General features: G+C 42.7%; 1 long non-coding RNA gene across 1 annotated transcript in view; it reads left to right on the top strand.

Annotated features, from left to right (window-relative positions):
• Positions 1-17,001, top strand: part of LOC116577004 — a 57,577-nt gene extending 40,576 nt beyond the window's left edge. The window contains exons 3-4 of the long non-coding RNA XR_004280368.1: positions 13,255-13,391; positions 16,814-17,001. This is a non-coding gene — a long non-coding RNA (uncharacterized LOC116577004). The remainder of the gene's footprint in view (positions 1-13,254; positions 13,392-16,813) is intronic.
• Positions 17,002-18,416: the final 1,415 nt, after the last annotated feature.

The following is an 18,416-nucleotide window of genomic DNA, read 5'->3' as shown; positions in this document are numbered from 1 at the left end:
CCTAGTTTTTTTCTGTACCCTCCCCCCACTTTGGTTTTATACACCCAAGACCTAAACCCCTAGTAGGTTCAGATTTATCTCTTACGTCCCTCATTTTACTTTCGCATCTGAACACCTTCCAGCTCTGAAATGAGGAGTCTTATATTTCCCCCATTAGAACTAACATTGTGGAAATAAGATGGACTTGTAGGGACATGGTGAAAATCTTCCCACCTCAGGACAGCTCAAGGTCCTATGAGCAACTGGATTCCTTAACACCAACCATTTCCAGGCAAACACTCCCCAGCCATTCCAGGAAGTTACTCCTGACAGACACACCTCCCCAGGGAATTCGCAAGCAACACAATTAAATGAGTATGCTAGTTAAGAGCTGATCACCAGCGATTCTGTCTCTGAAAGTCTCCTGAGACAAAGCTGAGTGTTTTTCCATTCTTTCTTTAAAAAAAAAAAAAAAAAAAAAAAAAAATCTGATCCAGACTGAATTATGTTCCATGGCAACTTGCATCAGTGAAGTTGTCATGGTTACAGGTCAACCTGAAAGTGAGCTGTGACAGCCTGGGCTCTGAGTTCCCTGAGCTACAGGTCTTAAAGACACATCCATTTGTCTTCTTCTCCAGGCTAGAAACATAGTGAGAATTAGTCAAATTTCCCAGCAAGGTGTAGCCTGCAGACATATGCATGTTAAGGAAAGGCATAGCAACGGGCCTCTTCATATAAATGTTTCCCTCCATCAGCCAGAGCAGTGTCCAAGGACACATCACACCATTTCCCCATGCTTTCTTCTGCCCACGCATGAGGAACCAGGGAGAATCACCACGTGCCTGCAACTCTCCAAATGAAGAAACCATGAGCCATTCCCAGGAATTCTTGTTAGATGAAAGATAAGAAATAATATCTTCCTTGGTTGTAAGGAGAAATTGTCCTCTTTAAAAATGTCCTGTGCTGCTCTGTGGAGGGTAGACTGGAGGAAAGAAATCAAGGGAAAAGCCAAAAATCTCAGGTAAGAGCTACTGGACCAGCAATTCCTCTCCGTACCACCCATCTGTCGCTTGTGGTATCAGCTGAAAGTCACCTGAGAGAAACCAGAGTGGAAACCCAGCAGAGGCCATCCAACCTTTTTTCAATTACCTATGTTAGTGGTCTCCTCTAGCAGCACATTAGAATCACCTGGGAACTTTGGCAGGGAAAATGACACTTGTGATCCCACCCCAAAACAGTTAAATTGATATTTGGGGGTAGGGCCCAGATATGGGTATTTTAGAATGTACAACTCCAGAGGTTGACAACCACTGCGCTGGACCACAGGTCCTCAGACGTAAACGTGCATCAGAATCATCCACTGGGCTGGGTAAAAAAATTAGATTGCTGTTGATCACCGCTTTAGATTCAGTAACTCTGGGATGGCCCCCAAGGACTCAGGTGGTACTGATGCTTCTGGTCAGGGACACATCATCAAGAATCCCTGCTACAGAAAAATACTTCCAGCATCTGGTACCTGTCCCCTTGGCCTTGCCTTGTTCCTCATCTTCCACTGTTTCTGTGGTTACAAGCTCCTGATCACTGGCTTATCCCTGGACCCAACAATCATTTGACTTCTCCATTTTCCCCCTCACTGCAGCCTCCTGGAAGTGGGTTTATATTCCTCCTCCTCCTGCCCCTTCCTCTAGTCTTACCTCACCAGCCCCCCACCCGCCCACCCCGCCGCCAGCCTCAGGGGTCCCAATCTGTCATCAGCCCCCATGACCAGAGTTTCCATTGGGGTTGGATGGCTTCCTGTCAAGGGAAGAAGGTTACAGCTGGGGAGGGGGCCTTAAATGGATGTTCACATCAGGAGTCTTTATCTTGTCACAGTGTTACAACACCCTCAGATCTTTCTGGTTATACTATTCCCATGAGATGAAAGCATTTGAAAACTGTACAAGCCATTTCTAGGGTCTTAAGATGTGTCATTGTCCAGACTCATGAACCAAATCCAGTTCCATCTATCTTGAACCTCAATTTTCTGACCCATAAGATAAGGGAATTAGACTAAATCATTGCTAGAGTTTCTTTAACTTTAACCTCTATAAAATAATAATTTCTCTAATATCTGAAAGAGTGAGCAATTAGGTCCATTACTGGCAAAATTAGATTCAGCCCAATGGAATCCAATACATTAAGTAAAAGCATGTACCCATGGAAACAAAGAAAATCATAAGCTTATTAAAAATAGAACATTTTAACTTAAAAATGTCTGCATTAATCTTTAAGACACTTAAAGGAAGATGATTTGGGCCAAGGCAGATGAGTCAGCAACCTCAGAGATTCTTGTGAGAATTGCTGTCATTTCCCGAAGACTCCTCTTATCGAGACACGCTCATGACCTACTAGCAAGTGAAAAAGGGAGGTCACAAAACAGTGTGTACAGTAGGACTTCACCTTGCATGCTGACATACTCACACAGAGAAAACAGTTTGGAAAGAGATAAAACAAAAGGTGAACTCAAATTAAGGGTAATTTAAATTGCATTGTTTCAGCTTATACTGGTTTTCAGTTTTGCCTGCAGTGAACACGTTATGGCTTCAGTAAAGGAAATACAAAAACTTTCACAAAAAACCTTTTACTTCCAAACTTGCACATCCAAAGGAGTATAAGCCTCATGGAAGGAGTCTGGGTCACAGATGCGAACTTATCAGCAGAGCTCCCGCATAAGCACATTGGGTTTCCTGGGGACCTGTGTCCAAGCTGTTCTTGCCTGCCCAGACCTCTGCCAACTGCATCTGAAGTCATCAATTTGAAATCTTTCTCTTTTTTTAAGATTTTATTTATTTATTTGACAGAGATCACAAGTAGGCAGAGAGGCAGGTGGGGGTTATTGGGGGAAGAAGGCTCCCTGCTGAGCAGAGAGCCCGATGTGGGGCTCAATCCCAGGACCCTGAGATCATGACCTGAGACGACGAAGGCAGAGACTTAATGCACTGAGCCACCCAGGTGCCCCAAAATCTTTCTTTTTTAAAACAGTGCTTTTAGTGCTCAAATTTCCCTCTAAGAATTATGTTAGTGACATCTCACAAATTTAGTATGTTGGGTTTTTGGTTTCGTTCACTTAATATTTTCTGATTTTCTTTTTGATCCATGAGTTACTTAGAAGGATCTTATTTAGTTTCAAAAAATTGGGGGACTTTCTAGGTATGTTTCCATCATTGATTTTTGATTTAATTGCCCAGAGAACCTACTTTTAATTTGAATCCTTTTAGGTTTATTGAATCGTGTTTTATGTACCATAAGATTGTTTTGGTAAGTGCTCCATGTGCACTTGAAAAAGATTAAACTTATACTATAGTTGGGCAGGGTATTTGAAAAATATCAGTTAGGTCAGGTTGGTAGGGTTATTTAAGTCTTCTGTATCTTTACGGATTTTCTGTCCACTTGTCTTATTAATTATTCAGATAGAGGTTTGTGATCTCTCTGCCCTGTGTGAGCTCTGGGCACTCTCTCCTCTAATCCTTTCACATGGTTTTTTCTTTGACCTCTGAGTTTCCTCATACGCCAATCAATACTCAACTGAAAACTTGAGAGGGACCTTATGCAGTGTTCTAGGAACCACACCCCCATCTCTGACTGAGATCCCTCTTTTCTGGTCCTCTGTCCTTTGAACTCTCGCTGCCCTGGCTTCCCAAGTCTTCCAGCCCCGTCTTCTCAACTCAGCTCTCTGCCTGGTTTCCCTCCCCGTGCACTGCGGCCTAGAAGCTCTCCCTATGCAGTAAGCTGGGGTAACTGTAAACTCTGTCTCATTTGTTTTCTTTCTCTCAGGGATCACTCTGCTTTACTGACTGATGTCCAATGTCTTAAAAACACTTGTTTCATGTGCTTTGTCCAATCATATTTCAGGCTGAAGAATAAATCAAGTTCCTGTTACTCTGTTTTGGCCAGAACAGAAATGCTACCATTAACTCTTCTTCCACTCTTACCCACTCTGACCCATTCTCTGCCCAACAGCTATCTTTTCTTCCTAAAAAAAAAAAAAAAAAAAAAAAAAACTTTTAAAAATGTTAACTCTATCACTTCCTAGCTTAACATTCTTCGATGGGTTCCATTGCTCTTAGAACCCAAAACCTTAAGTATACTTCCAAGGACTGTACACTCTACTTCATGCTTACCTCTTTAACCTTATTTAGCCCCAAATCTTCCTCTTGCTCTCTGATCTCCAATTTCATGACCATGGCCCCTGGTTCCCCAGGGCCTTTGCTCATACTATTTCTTCTCTCTTCCCATATCCCCCGAAGCCCTACTTATGTATCTTCCACATCTTCCTCAAACAAGCCCACCATAATTCCTTAAACTAGAGTATGTTTTCCTGCCATCATCTTTCAGAGTTCTCAGTTTTTTTCTTGCACCTTATATGCTCACTGGCTTTATTATATACTGTTATGCTTATTTACTTAACATTGGACTTCTTTGCTAGATTTTAGGCTCCAGAAGATCACAGGTAGTGTCTGTGTTGTTCTCCAGTGCAGCAACAGTATCTGGCTTAGGGCTTCATACAGAGTGATGAATGGTGGATAAAGGAGGGAAACCAGAGCAGAGTCTGTGGTGCTGACTCATATTCCCCTAGTTCCCCCTAATTCCTTTGCACAATAAAGGATTCCTAAAAAAAAGTATCTGGGCTTCTCCATCTGATGGCTTTCTGCACAGGTGTGGGGCAGAAGATGAGACTCTTGGAAATAGTTCCTGCCGGGGCATCTGGATGGCTCAGTTGGTTAATCCTCCCAACTCTTGATTTTAGCTCAGATCATGATCTCAGGGTTGTGGGATCGAGCCTAGTACCGGGCTCTGTGCTCAGCACTGTTTGTCCCTCTCCTCCTCTGCACCCAGCACCCCCATCATGCACTCTCTAATTCTAATAAATAAATAAAATCATTTTAAAAAAGGAAAAAAGAGAAATACCTCCTGCCACAGTGGATAAGAGCTGGAGCTTGAAATCCTCTGTTTCTCCCCCATTTGGGGACTATAACTCTGAGGAATGTTCTATGCAGTCCCCAGATTTCCCCAGTGTGACTGAGCCACTGTTTCTCAATTTGCCCTATATTGGCTTTTTTCCCTTCCCTGTCTTACTTTTCCATTCTCTGGTGGGAACTACCTGGGACCACCTCTGAAATAAACGGCTTGCCCTCAGATTCTTGTTTTGGAGATACCCAGCTTAAGAGAACGATACGATAAATGGGAGTCACAGACAGGTGACAGATCCCTGTAGATACAGATGAACTGAGCGGTGTTTGTGCAGCATCTAGTGTGTTAATCAGGCTTTGGAGACCTGGAAATGGGGGAGGATTATGGAGGAAATGCTATGTGCAGACCTTCAAAGGGCAGGTATGGAAAGTGAGCAATCTGTATGGGACTTCCATCCCTCCCCCAGGGAAGGGATGACTTTTCTGCTCTAACAAGCTGTTTTTGGTTTAAGAATTTCCTCCCTCTTCTTCAGGAATAATATTCTTCTTCTGAGCTGGTGAATCTTAATGTGCCAGTGAAATCATTTGTACTTTAGGTCACGTCGCCCAAGTCAGCCTTATTATTATTTCTGCTTTTACAAAATGTCTCTTTCATAAGCCAGGATCAAAGAACAAAATACAGGACACAGCAAGTTCAAGAGTGTGGCTTCCTCCAGCACTCCTCAAAGTCAGACCAAGGGCTGGCAATTTTTCCAGTGACTAGCAAAGGGGTTATGACAGTCTGATGAGAGTAGGACCAACAGGAGATGTCTTTTTCTTCTAGAATCATCTAGAATGTCTTTCAGATGATTGCCTCCATTCAGCTTGGCTGTGAACCAGGTAGACTCAATCAGACGAGAAGAGTTTTTCCAAAATAAAGGAAGCAAAGCCAGCAAGCCTTCAGTCTTATCTTTGATAATGTAATTAGGCCCAAATGCCTTCTCTGAAGTTATATAGGCTGAAAATATACATTGAAGATCCCTCAAAATACTGATAAATACCCCCAAATGATATATTGCAAGCAGGGTTTGCTGAATGAAGGAAGCTGTTGAAGCAACAGTGTTTCCCCTGTGAAGTAGAAGCCCAGGGCTTCCTCTTGACTTCAGTGGGAGACTTCTAGCAGTGGGCACTGCTGTCCCACACAACATCTGGGGGAATGTCAACTGGCCCACAGCTGGGCCTCCACAAACTAATACCCACAAACTAATACCCTCATAGTGGTACCTAGCAGATTGTTTAGGCTGTGTGAAAAAATAGGTCTCGTTGGGCAACTAAATAACGAAGTATACATTATTATCTCCTAAGCTCATTTAGGGCATCATGGAAGGCAGGGATATTATCCATCTTGCTAACTCTCAGAGGTTTCACCAGGATGCAATGCATTCTCTAGTCATGTTGCCTCTGGACAAGAGACCAAAAGCTGGTGAAGGCTGATGGAAATACATGGCAGAAACCAAGCCAGGGACTACAGACAACTCTGGGGTCTTGTGAAGGGATGGCTGTTCAGAGGTTTCAACAGATAGAGTTGATGCTGAGTGAAGTTCTTATTCTAACAGAATGAAAAGACATTCTGGAAGAAGTGGGATGGGCTATAGGGAGAAAAAAATGTCAAGATCAGTATTTTCATTAATGGATCTTCCCCCCATCCCAGCCTTTTTGCCCGATCTTCTTAAGCACCGTGAGTTGCAAATCCTCCCCCCACAAACCTTGAAGGGCCAACTGGAAACTACTGATTAGTAGTTAACGCACACTGAACACCTACTATGTGACAGATACTGTGCTAATAACTTCAGCCTTATTCTATTCATTTTCACATTGCCATGTAATAAGACAGAGAAAAGGGTCTTAAAAACCTGCCAGTAGAATTCCTCTTACAAAAGGGACTGTCTTTTGGAAAGCAACTACATGAGGTGCTAGGTGAAGGTAGCAGACCACAGACTGAAGACCACACTCATCAGCCAACATCTCCTTCAGCATTGCTCCACACTGGCTATAGAGAATTATAAATGCCATCTCCCACATGCTTAGGAGCTAGGGATCCATGTGGGACCTGGGGCCCATCAAAAAAACCTTGGAAAAAGGAAAGGCAGTCCATGAGGTTGTACCCCTGCATGGGGAAATGGCGGCAGAGGAGTGTGGTTCTCTGTGGCTGGCCAAGACATTGGTAGGTTCTGGCTCATGGCAGGCAGCATGATCCTGGAGGTGAGGACGCAGCAGTTCCCTTGGCCATTCAGTTCTCAGACACGGTGGTTGTGGGCATTGCTCCTTGGAGCCCAGTTCAGAGTCCCTCCATCATCCCAGTAAATCTGTGAGCCATCCAATATCCTTTAACAAATCCCATTCTGGGGGTGTCTGGGTGGCTCAGTCGGTTAAGTGTCTGCCTTTGGCTCAGGTCATGATCCCAGGGTCCTGGGATCAAGTCACCTGCGTCAGGCTCCCTGCTCTGCTGGGAGCTTGCTTCTCCCTCTCCCTCTGCCTGCTGCTCCCTGTGCTTGTGCTCTCTCCCTCTCTCTAAAATAAATAAAATCTTAAAAATCAATCAATCAATCAATCAATCAATTAATCAATCAATCCTATTCTGCCAAAGCCAGCCAGAGTGGATTTCAAAGTCTGCAACCAAGAACCTTTCTTTTTAAAAAGTTTTTATTTTAATTCAAAGGTGGTTAACACACAGTGTGATATTACTTTCGGGTTACAGTACGGTGATTCAACACTTTGGTGTTCATTACAAGTGCCCTCTCCCTCCCCTCTGGTAATCATCAGTTTGTTCTCTATAATGAAGAGTCTGTTACTAGGAACACTTCTGATACAGGACAGAAGTTGTGACCTCCAGGTCCTGGGTGCTAACCAGTGCTGAGGCTTCAGAGAGGAGCAGTGACTCCCTTGATTAAGGCAAAGAGAAGAAATGACTGCTTAGAAGTCCAGGGCAGGGGTGGAGGAGGAGAAGAAAAGGAAGAGGGGAGGGGAGAAGAGGCAGGTGGACAGGCGGCAACTGGGGCAGGAGAGGAAAAGCCAAGAGAGGCCCCTGGTGGTTGCAGTCCAAGAGCATCTTCTTTGGGTATTGTTTGGATGTGGTATGTGGCACGTCCTCTTTTCTTCTTTTTTTCTTTTTTAAAGATTGATTGATTTTAGAGAGAGAGAGAGAGAGAGTGCGTGAGCAAGTGCGGTTGGGGCAGAGAGAAACAGAGAGAGCAACTTCAGCAGACTCAGTCGTGAGCAAGGCGTCCCTCTATCACAGGACCCGAACATCGTGACCTGAGCACAAAACAAGAATCAGAGGCTCAACCGACTATGCCACCCAATGTGCCCTGGTGCATCCTCACTCCTAGTCCTGCTTCTTCAGGAAAGTCCATTCCTCTGTTATGCTTACAAATGCTTTACGTGAGGTGTTATGAGGAGCACTAGGGAAGGGGTAAAATTCCTAGTTTGGACTGACGCAGGAGGGCGTGAGTCCCTCGGTCACATAACAAGCCGATGTTCATGGTCGGGCCTGTCTGATTTCAAAGCCTGAACACCAGCCATTGCCTTCCAACAACTTCACCCATAAACAGCTGCCAGATCGCCACCAAGCTGAATGAGAGCACCGGGAGGGAGCACAGGGTAAACACCAAGCCACCGATGCTCCCTGAGAAGAAGAGCCCCTGTGCCCAGCAGTCCCCACAGGGGGCTCCGCAGAGTTGAAGATTCTCTCCGAGCTGGTTTCCCTGGCCTTCGAGCACACTCTGATATGGCTCTCTGATCTCCTGTCTCATTTTCTCTTGCTCCTCAGGTGTGGGGTCTCTCCTGGTTCTTCTAGAATCTACCAGCAACATTACGGCCCCAGTCACACCCTTGGCTGTGTTCTTTGCTCCCTAGAGCCCTTTGAAGGCAGCTTTTTAATCTTTTGTGAATTTAAAGGCTGGGAAAGGAGAGAATCCTATCTTTATGGATTACTTCTTTATGGACCATTTCTAACCATAAAGGAAGACTTATCCTAACTGGATGAAGCAAAAAAGAAAAAAAAAGGAGGAAATTGATTGGTTCATGTTTCTGAAAAGCTCAGGACTTGGAGCTTCAAGTCTGGCCCAGGTGGTAAGACCTGGAAAGACTTACTTTATTTCATTTTTTCCCTCATTTCTTTGCTCCATCCTTTTGTCTCCAGTAGCGTCCCCCCAAGGTACCTTTTGCCATATCCAGGCTTTCCCCCTTAATGACCTCAGAGGAAAGGGCTTCTCTTTCCCAGGAGATACAGCCCAAGTCCTGGAAATGAGGCTCCGTGCTCACTTCTGAACCCAGTCCTGTGGTCAAGGAGTAGACTGTTAGGATTGGTTCATGTGAGTGCCGCCCTTGGCACCCAGGACAAAGCCAGCCGACTGGAACCCCATGAACTGAGTTTCCAGAAGGATATTTTTCCATAAGAACTCCAAGGAGCACATTCAGAGAGAGAGTGGATGCTAGGTGGGCTGAAACAAGAAATGCTCACTGTTCTGCCTTTACTGCCCTCTCCACACCCAGTCTTCTCTTCTCCCTTACCACATATCCTGTTCAAACCATTGCTCCACTGTTCTGTTGAAGTCTCTCTAAATGCTTGCAGCCTTTCTCCGCAGAACTCTCCAGGCCATAGCTCTGCTGGGCACAATCCAGGGTTTGCTGGCCAGACCTACCCAGCCTTCCCTCATTTTTGTCCCCAGTGTTGCGCACCGTGCCTGGCACAAGACACGGCGTTCGGACAGTGTCCGTGGTAGGGAAGCGGAGAGGGCAGCAAGCACTTTTGCATAGTTGGAGTGGACCCAGAACAACCCCACAGTGTTGTCCCCGATACCGCCAGGAGAAAAGCCCCCAGATTTGTCTGACAGAACCATCTGTGTGGGAATTTCACTTGGCTCTGCTTCTTCGAAGTTGTTCAAATTCCTCACCGTAATACATGCCCAAAGATTTCCAAACCATCCCTGCTTCCTTGTAAAGTGTATCCGTCAGCTGAGAAAGAGTCCAGAGCCAGGCCCTAGGGTAGGTGGAGGGAGAGGTCAGAGTGGGTTCTGTCTGAGAGTCAGGTGAAAAGGTAAGGTGGAAAGATGTCCCAGGTGGTGATGTTCTCCCCCACCTGCTGAGGCCTTGGAGGTTTCCATGGAGAGAGGAGGGTGGGGGAAGCACGAGTAATTTTTAGCATGTGTGTTCCCTGCCCCTATGCATAGCATAGTATGGATTGATAATACTTTATAGGAAGACTCTCCAATGAAAATGTCCAGCCTACAGTGGCTGTTTGAACAGTCGGGGCTATAACAATGACCATTCCTGTCCTCCCGTCCTTCCCTCCTACTGTATCTATAGTATCCCACGTCGAGCCCCTCTTCTTCAAATGCCTCTTTAGTTTGGAGAAAATACAAAGCTGTAGTTAGATGATAACTCAGGCCTTATTCCTCCTTGTAGATGGAGCTGTTCTCATGCAAATCTCCATCAACTCTTTCCAAGGGTCTTTCAGGTTTTTGCTTAGAAGGAGCCTTTGGTGAAGGGAGCCACCAGGCAAGCCCTTTGCCTTGAGCTACTACTGCTGTGTCTTTACATTTGGGCAGGGGCCCTTTAAGACTCAGCCCAAGCTTCTGGAGGGCTGAGCACCCCCATTCATGAAATGCCCACCAGCTGTCCCTCTGAGTGTGGAGTGTGACACTAAGGGATGACTGCTCTCGGTGGAGTAACCATGATGGCCTCCAAGTGTCTGAGATGATCTCCAAAAAGCAGACCCAGAAGAATTGCACCCCCAGTGCCCCTGCACCTCCCTCAATCTCAGCTTCCTCCTCTGAAGATGAAGAGCGGACTCGACTGTCTTCAAGAGTCTTGGATGTTAAGAGTCGCCTTCTGAGCCTTGCTTCCCCTGCTTCCTCTACCCAGAAGAGCACAAAAGAAAGACAGTTATTTACAGACACTGAAACAACCCTTTTTAGTCTCAGAGATGATCTGCCTACCCTCTTACTTTCTGTGAAGTGGTTACATTGGGGCATTGCAGGGAGACATCTTCGCTCATCTCCCCACTTTTGTTCCTTGGCTTTAGAGACCCCCGCCCACACTCCTGCTCCCTGTCTCTACCCACCTCCTCCTTGGGAATTGGATGGGTCAGAGCCTGACATTTCCTGAGGCACTGCACTCAGTGAAATGCATTTCCATGAATTGCTTCCTGCTGCAAGTAACGGCTTGTAGTGTGTAAGCATATGCTTGTATGTGAGAACACATCTCCAGGATAAATTACTAGCAGGGGGATTTGAGTCAAGAGGTAATTGCATTTAAATTTTTTAAAAAGATTTTTTATTTGTTTAAGAGAGAAAGAGACAGTGTGAGAGAGAGAGAGAGAGAGAGAGAGAGAGAACACAAGCAGAGGGAGTAGGAGAGGGAGAAGAAACTTCCCACCAAGCAGGGAACCTGATGCGGGCTTGATCCCAGAACCCTGGGATCATGACTTGAGCCGAAGGCAAACTCTTAATGATTGAACCACCCAGGCACTCTTGCATTTAAATTTTTAATTTTTGATAACTCTTTCTGAACTGTCCTCCAAAAAGCCTGAACTTCATGACAGAGGGTGTTAGTAATCTACCCAATATTCATTATTCCCTTACTCTCTCAATAATGAAAAAGATTCATTTCTGCAACACCCTGGCAGATACAGGTGGCCAACAAGACATAAATGGAAGTTCTGAGTGAGACTTCCAGGAAATTTCCAGTCCTTCCTCCACTTCCTACATGGGTCTCTGTTGTATGGCAAGCGCTGCAGCAGCCTTATTGTGACCTGGAGGATGAAAGCCATGCACTAAGGAGAGGGGAGCAGGAAGGCCAGTTAAGTCTGGGCCATTGAAAGTCCTCTTAGAGCTTTCAAACAGCTCTGGGCTATTTCTCAGACAGGAGCAAACAAAGTCCTAATTGATCTAAGCTACCTCAGGCAGCCTTCTTTTATTTTTTTTATTTTTTTTCTTTATTAATTTTTAATTTTTAATTTTTTATAAACATATATTTTTATCCCCAGGGGTACAGGTCTGTGAATCGCCAGGTTTACACACTTCACAGCACTCACTAAAGCACATATCCTCCCCAATGTCCATAACCCCACCCCCCTTCTACTAACCCCCCTCCCCCCAGCAACCCTCAGTTTGTTTTGTGAGATTAAGAGTCACTTATGGTTTGTCTCCCTCCCAATCCCATCTTGTCAGGCAGCCTTCTGATGCTAATAGTCCAACACAGTCCTCCATTCACACTAATCCACATTCTCACCAATAGCACCTTTCCCCTAATATTCTCATCAGCATTACATATCACAAAGTATCTTATGGTTTTTAGCATTTATTTTTTATTGAGGTATAACTGACATATAGCATTCATGTGTACATGATTTGATGTTTATAGATATTATGAAACAATCATAATAAGTCTAGTTAATATCCATCATTATGCATAGCTACAGAATTTTTTCTTGCAATGAGAACTTTTGAGATCTGCTCTCTTAGCCACTTTCAATATGTAATACGGTATTATGAACTATAGTCAATGTGCTGTACATTACATACAGTGACTTATTTATTTTATAACTGGAAGTCTGTGCCTTTTGGACTCCACCCATTTGCCCACTCCCTACTCCCAGCCTCCGGCAACCACCAACCTGTTCTCTGTACCTATGATTTATTTTTTTAGATATGATTTTTTCCTCCATAGATATGAGATCATACAGTATTTGTCTTTCTCTTTATAACCTACTTCACTTGGCCATTGCACTCCATTTTTGACCATCAATGTTTCCCATGGAATTATCCTCCAAGAAATTCAAGATGTGAGGCTGCAGAAAGTGAAACAAATACTGAACTGGAGATTTCAGAAGCAGCTGTATTCAGGAGGTAGCTGCATCTATTTGAGTAAGAGAACCAACAGAGATAGAGAAGCAAGGGACAGAACATGGTCCTGCAGGGTCTGGGGAGCCCAGGTCAGTGTTTTCCATGATATATTTCCCAGGTATGTGTACCATATGCACTATTTTTTTTTTTTCGGTGTAACTTGAGCACTTCCACTAAAGGATGTGCCTTACTTTTCTCTCACATTTAGAGTGAAATCATCTTCCACAAGTCTGCATAGGCAGGACAAGCCAAATAATGGTCCCTGGCAGGAGAAAAGGAAAAGGACAGTGTTGGGGTGATGAGATAAGGAATGGGGTGACTTTGAATTATGTAAGTTTTAATCCTTCCTCCAAAAATTAAGGTTTGTTAAAGACAATGCGATCATTTAAGCTTCAGTTTCAGGAAATGAATGTGTCTTTTATAACTATCCTTTTCCCTAGGTAGCATTTAGTTATCTATACAAGCCAATGCATAGTGGGGAGCCTTAAGAAAGCCCTGATGACATCTCCTGCTTAAGCTGGCTCTGAGTGCTCACCACAGGAGGAAAAAGGGAGCACCCCCATGGCAAACAGACATGGTAAGCGCAAATGTTAGCAAAACTGCCTATCACACCAACAGGAAGATGGACAAATATAACCTTGAATTAAAAACAGACAATAAAGTCTTACAGACATTAAAGTTTCTTAACAATAATTATTAAGTTTTAGAAAGCATATTTTTAAAGCCCTTCTAAACTTCATTCTGTTGCCATATCTGGAGAAGGCAGCCCTGGACTGATGGCAGGCCAGAAGGGCTCTCATTCTCTGCCTCTTCTCTCAACTCAGCTCTTCTGGGCCTTGCCTCATTTTCTGGTCTGGGCACAGAGGTCACTGAGATTATCTGGCTTCCTGTTTCTCCATTTGCATTGAGTCTGAGGATTCCTTTTGAAGATGCTAATAAATGCATAGGGTTCTAGGGGCGCCTGGGTGGCTCAGTGGGTTAAGCCGCTGCCTTCGGCTCAGGTCATGATCTCAGAGTCCTGGGATCGAGCCCCACATCGGGCTCTCTGCTCAGCAGGGAGTCTGCTTCCTCCTCTCTCTCTGCCTGCTTGTGATCTCTGTCTGTCAAATAAATAAATAAAATCTTTAAAAAAAATGCATAGGGTTCTTTCTTTCTTTTTTTTTTTTTTAAGATTCTATTCATTTACTTGACAGCAAAAGATACAGCAAGAGAGGGAACACAAGCAGAGGTAGTAGGAGAGAAAAGCAGGCTTCCCGCTGACCGGGGAGCCCAATGTGGGGCTCAATCCTGGGACTCTGGGATCATGACCTGAGCCGAAGGCAGACACTTAACGCCTGAGCCATCCAGGTGCCCCAAGTGCATAGGTTTCAAACCAAGTAGTTATACTAGGTTTCTGGAGGACCGCCCTGAATGAGGACAGCGGAAGCAAGGTTAGAAGAGGATGGGGGTAAGGAGGATAACCACTGCAGGAATTTATACAACTTGAGGAGAAAAGAGAGGGAGCAGAAGGGGTGAAAGTGGTCTGGGAGAGAATAGAAAGGTTGGTATGGAGTTGCCTCAAGCTAGGTTTCATCTTTCCATTTGCTAGCTCCATGGCCTAGGACAAGATACTTAATGAACACTTCCAAGCTGCAGAGTTTCTAGGCACAGGGCTTGGTGCATACTTTGGGAATTCCTTGTTTTAAGGAATTGGCCCTGAGGAAACAGTCCTTACACCTCACGTGGAATTTAAGAAAACAAATGAACAAAGGTAAAAAGAGGGAGAACAAGAGAGACAAACCAAGAAACAGACTCTTAACTATAGAGAACAAGTATGGTTACTAGAAGGCAGGTGGGTGGGAGGGATGGGTAAAAGATGTGTTGGGGATTAAAGAGTACATGTATCATGATGAGTTCTGAGTAACTATAGAATTGTCAAATCATTATATTGTACATTTGAAATTAATATAACACTGTATGTTAACTACACTGGGATTAAAATTTTTAAAAAATGGGTGGAGGACCTCAATAGACATTTTTGCAAAGAAGACATATAGGTGGTCCACAGATACACGGAAAGATGTTCAAAATCACTAATCATCAGGGAAATGCAAATCAAAATCACAGTGAGGTGTCACCTAACACCAGTCTGAGTGGCCAGTGTCAAAAAGACAAGAAACAACAAGTGCTGGTGATGATGTGGAGAAAAAGAAATACTTGTTAGAAATGTAGAAATGTAATTGATGCAACTACTGTGGAAAACAGTATGAAGACTCCTCAAAAAAATTAAAAATAGAAAAACTGTATAATTCAATAATTCTACTACTGGGTATTTGCCCAAAGAAAATGAAAACACTAATTCAAAAAGACACATGTACCCCTGTTTATTGCAGAATTATATATATATATATAGTAGTCAAGGTATGGAAGTAACCCAAATATGCACATCTGGGGATGAATGGATAAAGATATGTCATAAATACACACACACACACACACACACAAAATCACACACATAATATACATATACATATATATGAGAGATTTATATATATGTAGTATTATTCAACCTATATATCTATTTTACATACATACATTACACACACACACACACACACACACACACACACAGAATATTACTCAGCCATAAAAAAAGAACGAGATCTTACCATTTATGACAACATGGATGGATCTGGAGGGTACTATGCTAGGTGAAATACGTCAGAGAGAGAAAGGCAAATGCCATATGATTTCTCTTACATGTAGAATCTAAAAAGAAAACAAGTGAACAAACAAACAACAGACTCTTAAATACAGAGGTCAACGTGATGGTTGCCAGAGGGGCGATGGGGGAGAGGGTGATGGGCAAAATAGATAAACAGGATTAAGAGGTAAAATTTTCCAGTTATAAAGTAAGTCATGAAGATGAAAAGTACAGCATAGGGAATATAGTTCATAATGTTGTAATAACATTGTATGGTGATAGATGGTGATTACACTTATTGTGAAAATAAAAGGCATCCATAATCTTACCACACAGGGTCTATGCTAAATATCCTTTCTATGCACAAATATACTCTTTTAAAAAAGGGATTATATTGACTATTTTGGTATTTTTCTCATTATATGATAATAGTGTGAGCGCCTGAGTGGCTCAGTTAGGCAACTGCCTTCAGCTCAGGTTATGATTCCAGAGTCCTGGGATGGAGCCCCACTTCAGGCTCCCTGCTCAGCAGGGGAGTGTTCTTCTCCCCTCCCCCTGCTCATGCTCTCTCTCTCATTCACTCTCTCCCTTTCAAATAAACAAATAAAATCTTTAGAAAACATAAATGATATAGTGTGAAATATCTTTTTCAGCATTAAGTATTATTTTGCAACATCCTTTTAGTGATTTTTTTAGATGGTCCATGGCTTTATTTAACCAATTCTGTATGGCTAAGGAATTAAGAAGTTTCCCTGTTTTTGTTTGTTTCTTCTTTTGAGCATTTTTATTTTGGAATAATTATAGATTCACAGGAAGATGCAAAGATGGTACATAGAAGTCATCCTGTTTCCCTTGATGGTATGTCTTTCATGATTATAGTAATAGTACATTATCAAAACCAGGTATTTGACACTGGTATAAATTGGTGCATAGTTCTCTATCCTCACAACACATGTAGGTTCATGTAGCCACCACCACATACAAGATACAGAACTATTGCATCCCCTCAAAGGTCTTCAGCTTGCTACCCTTGTACAGTCTACATGCCACTGTCCTCTCCACCCCATCCTGAACTCCTGACAATCACTAATCTATTCTTCATCTCCATAGTTTTGTCATTTCACGAACGTTAAGTAAATGGAATTATAGCATGTAACCTTTTGTGACTGACTTCTTTTCCCTTCTTGTAATGATTTGGATACCCACCCAAGTTATTGAATATATTCCTTTTCATCGTATTCTATGATATGGGTATGCTATTCATCCATTCATCTTGTTTAACCATTTACCTATTGAGGGACTTTTTTTCCTTTCAGGTTTTGGGGTACTACAAATAAAACATCTATGAACAATGGATTCAAGTTTCTGTGTGGACATGAGTTTTCATTTCTCTGGGATAAATACCAAGGAGAGAAATTGTTGAGTCATATGGCAAGTGTGAGTTTAGTTTTTAAGAAACTATCAAACTATTTTCCCCAGCAATGTATGAGATCCAGTTCTTTGTATGCTAACCATGGTATTGTCATTATTTTTAAATTTATTCTCATAGGGGTGTAGTAGTATCTAATTTGCATTTCCTTAATGGCTAGTGATGTCGAACATCTTTTCATGTGTTTGTTTTTTATGTATATATATGCCTTTCAGTAAAATATCTGTTCATATATTGCCAATTTTGAAATTTATGGCCCAGGATATAGTTTTTTTAAATGCATATACTCTGGGTGTTCAAAAAGAATGTGTATTCTGTTGTTGTTTAGTGGAGTGTTATGTAAATGTTGATTAGTTCCAATGGATTTTGCTGTTTTTGAGGCATTTCTTTTATTTCTTTTTTTTAAAGATTTATTTATTTGTTTTGGGGGGGGTGGGGTAGAGGGAGAGGTAGAGAGAAACTTCAGCAGTCTCCTTGCTGGGCATAGAGCCTGACGCAGGGTTCGATTTCATGACCCCGAGATCAGGACCTGAGCTGAAACTAAGAGTCAGTCCCTTAACTAACTGTCACAAAGTTGTTGAGTTTTTCTATATCCTTGCTGACTTTCTGTTTAGTTTTTCTGTCAATGTTTGACAGAAGAATGTTGAATTTTCCACCTAACATTGCAGATTTGTCTATTTCTGCCTTTAGTTCTATCAGTATTTGATCCATTTACTTTAAGGCTATGTTATTGGTACATTCACATTTAGGATTACTGTGTCTTTTTGGTGAATTGATCCTTTTGTGGTTACATAATACACCCTTTTTCTCCTTAGTAATTTTTCTTTTTCTTGATATACTTTATCCTAAATTAATATAGCCACTCCAGCCTTTTATTATTATTACAAACAACACTGTTCAGCCTTTGTACTCCTCTACAATTATGAGAATTTCTTGGTTAAAAGTCTGCTTGTTTTTTAAAAAGACTTTAGTTATCTTTTTATTTTAGAGAGAGAGCACGTGAATAAGTGTGTATAAGCAAGTGGTGGGGCTGGAGGGAAGACTGGAGGGAGTGGTAGAGGGAGGGGGAAAGTACCTCAAGCTGAGTGTGGAGCCTCACAGGGTGCTTGAACTTAAGACCGTGAGATCATGATATGAGTCAAAACCAAAAGTGCTACACTTAACTGAGCCACCCAGTGATCCCCAAAGTCTGCATGTCTTTAAAGGCTTTTGACTGTATCGTCAAATTGCCCTGCATAAATTTACTAAGTTTTACTGCCTAAACACTGAGCATTATCATTTAAAATAATTATAAATGAAAGACAAGGTTTAACCAATTACAATAGAAATGTCTCATAAACTGTGAACCACTGATGAAAGAAATTGAAGATGACACAAATAAATGGAAAAACATTCCATGTTCATGGATTGGAAGAATAAATGTTGTTAAAATGTCTCTGCTGCCCAAAGCAGTCTACACATTTAATGCAATCCCTATCAAAATACCACCA

Source organism: Mustela erminea, chromosome 1 (genome assembly GCF_009829155.1).
Source record: "Mustela erminea isolate mMusErm1 chromosome 1, mMusErm1.Pri, whole genome shotgun sequence".
NCBI lineage: Eukaryota > Metazoa > Chordata > Mammalia > Carnivora > Mustelidae > Mustela > Mustela erminea.
This window is presented reverse-complemented; position numbering and strand designations above follow the sequence as displayed.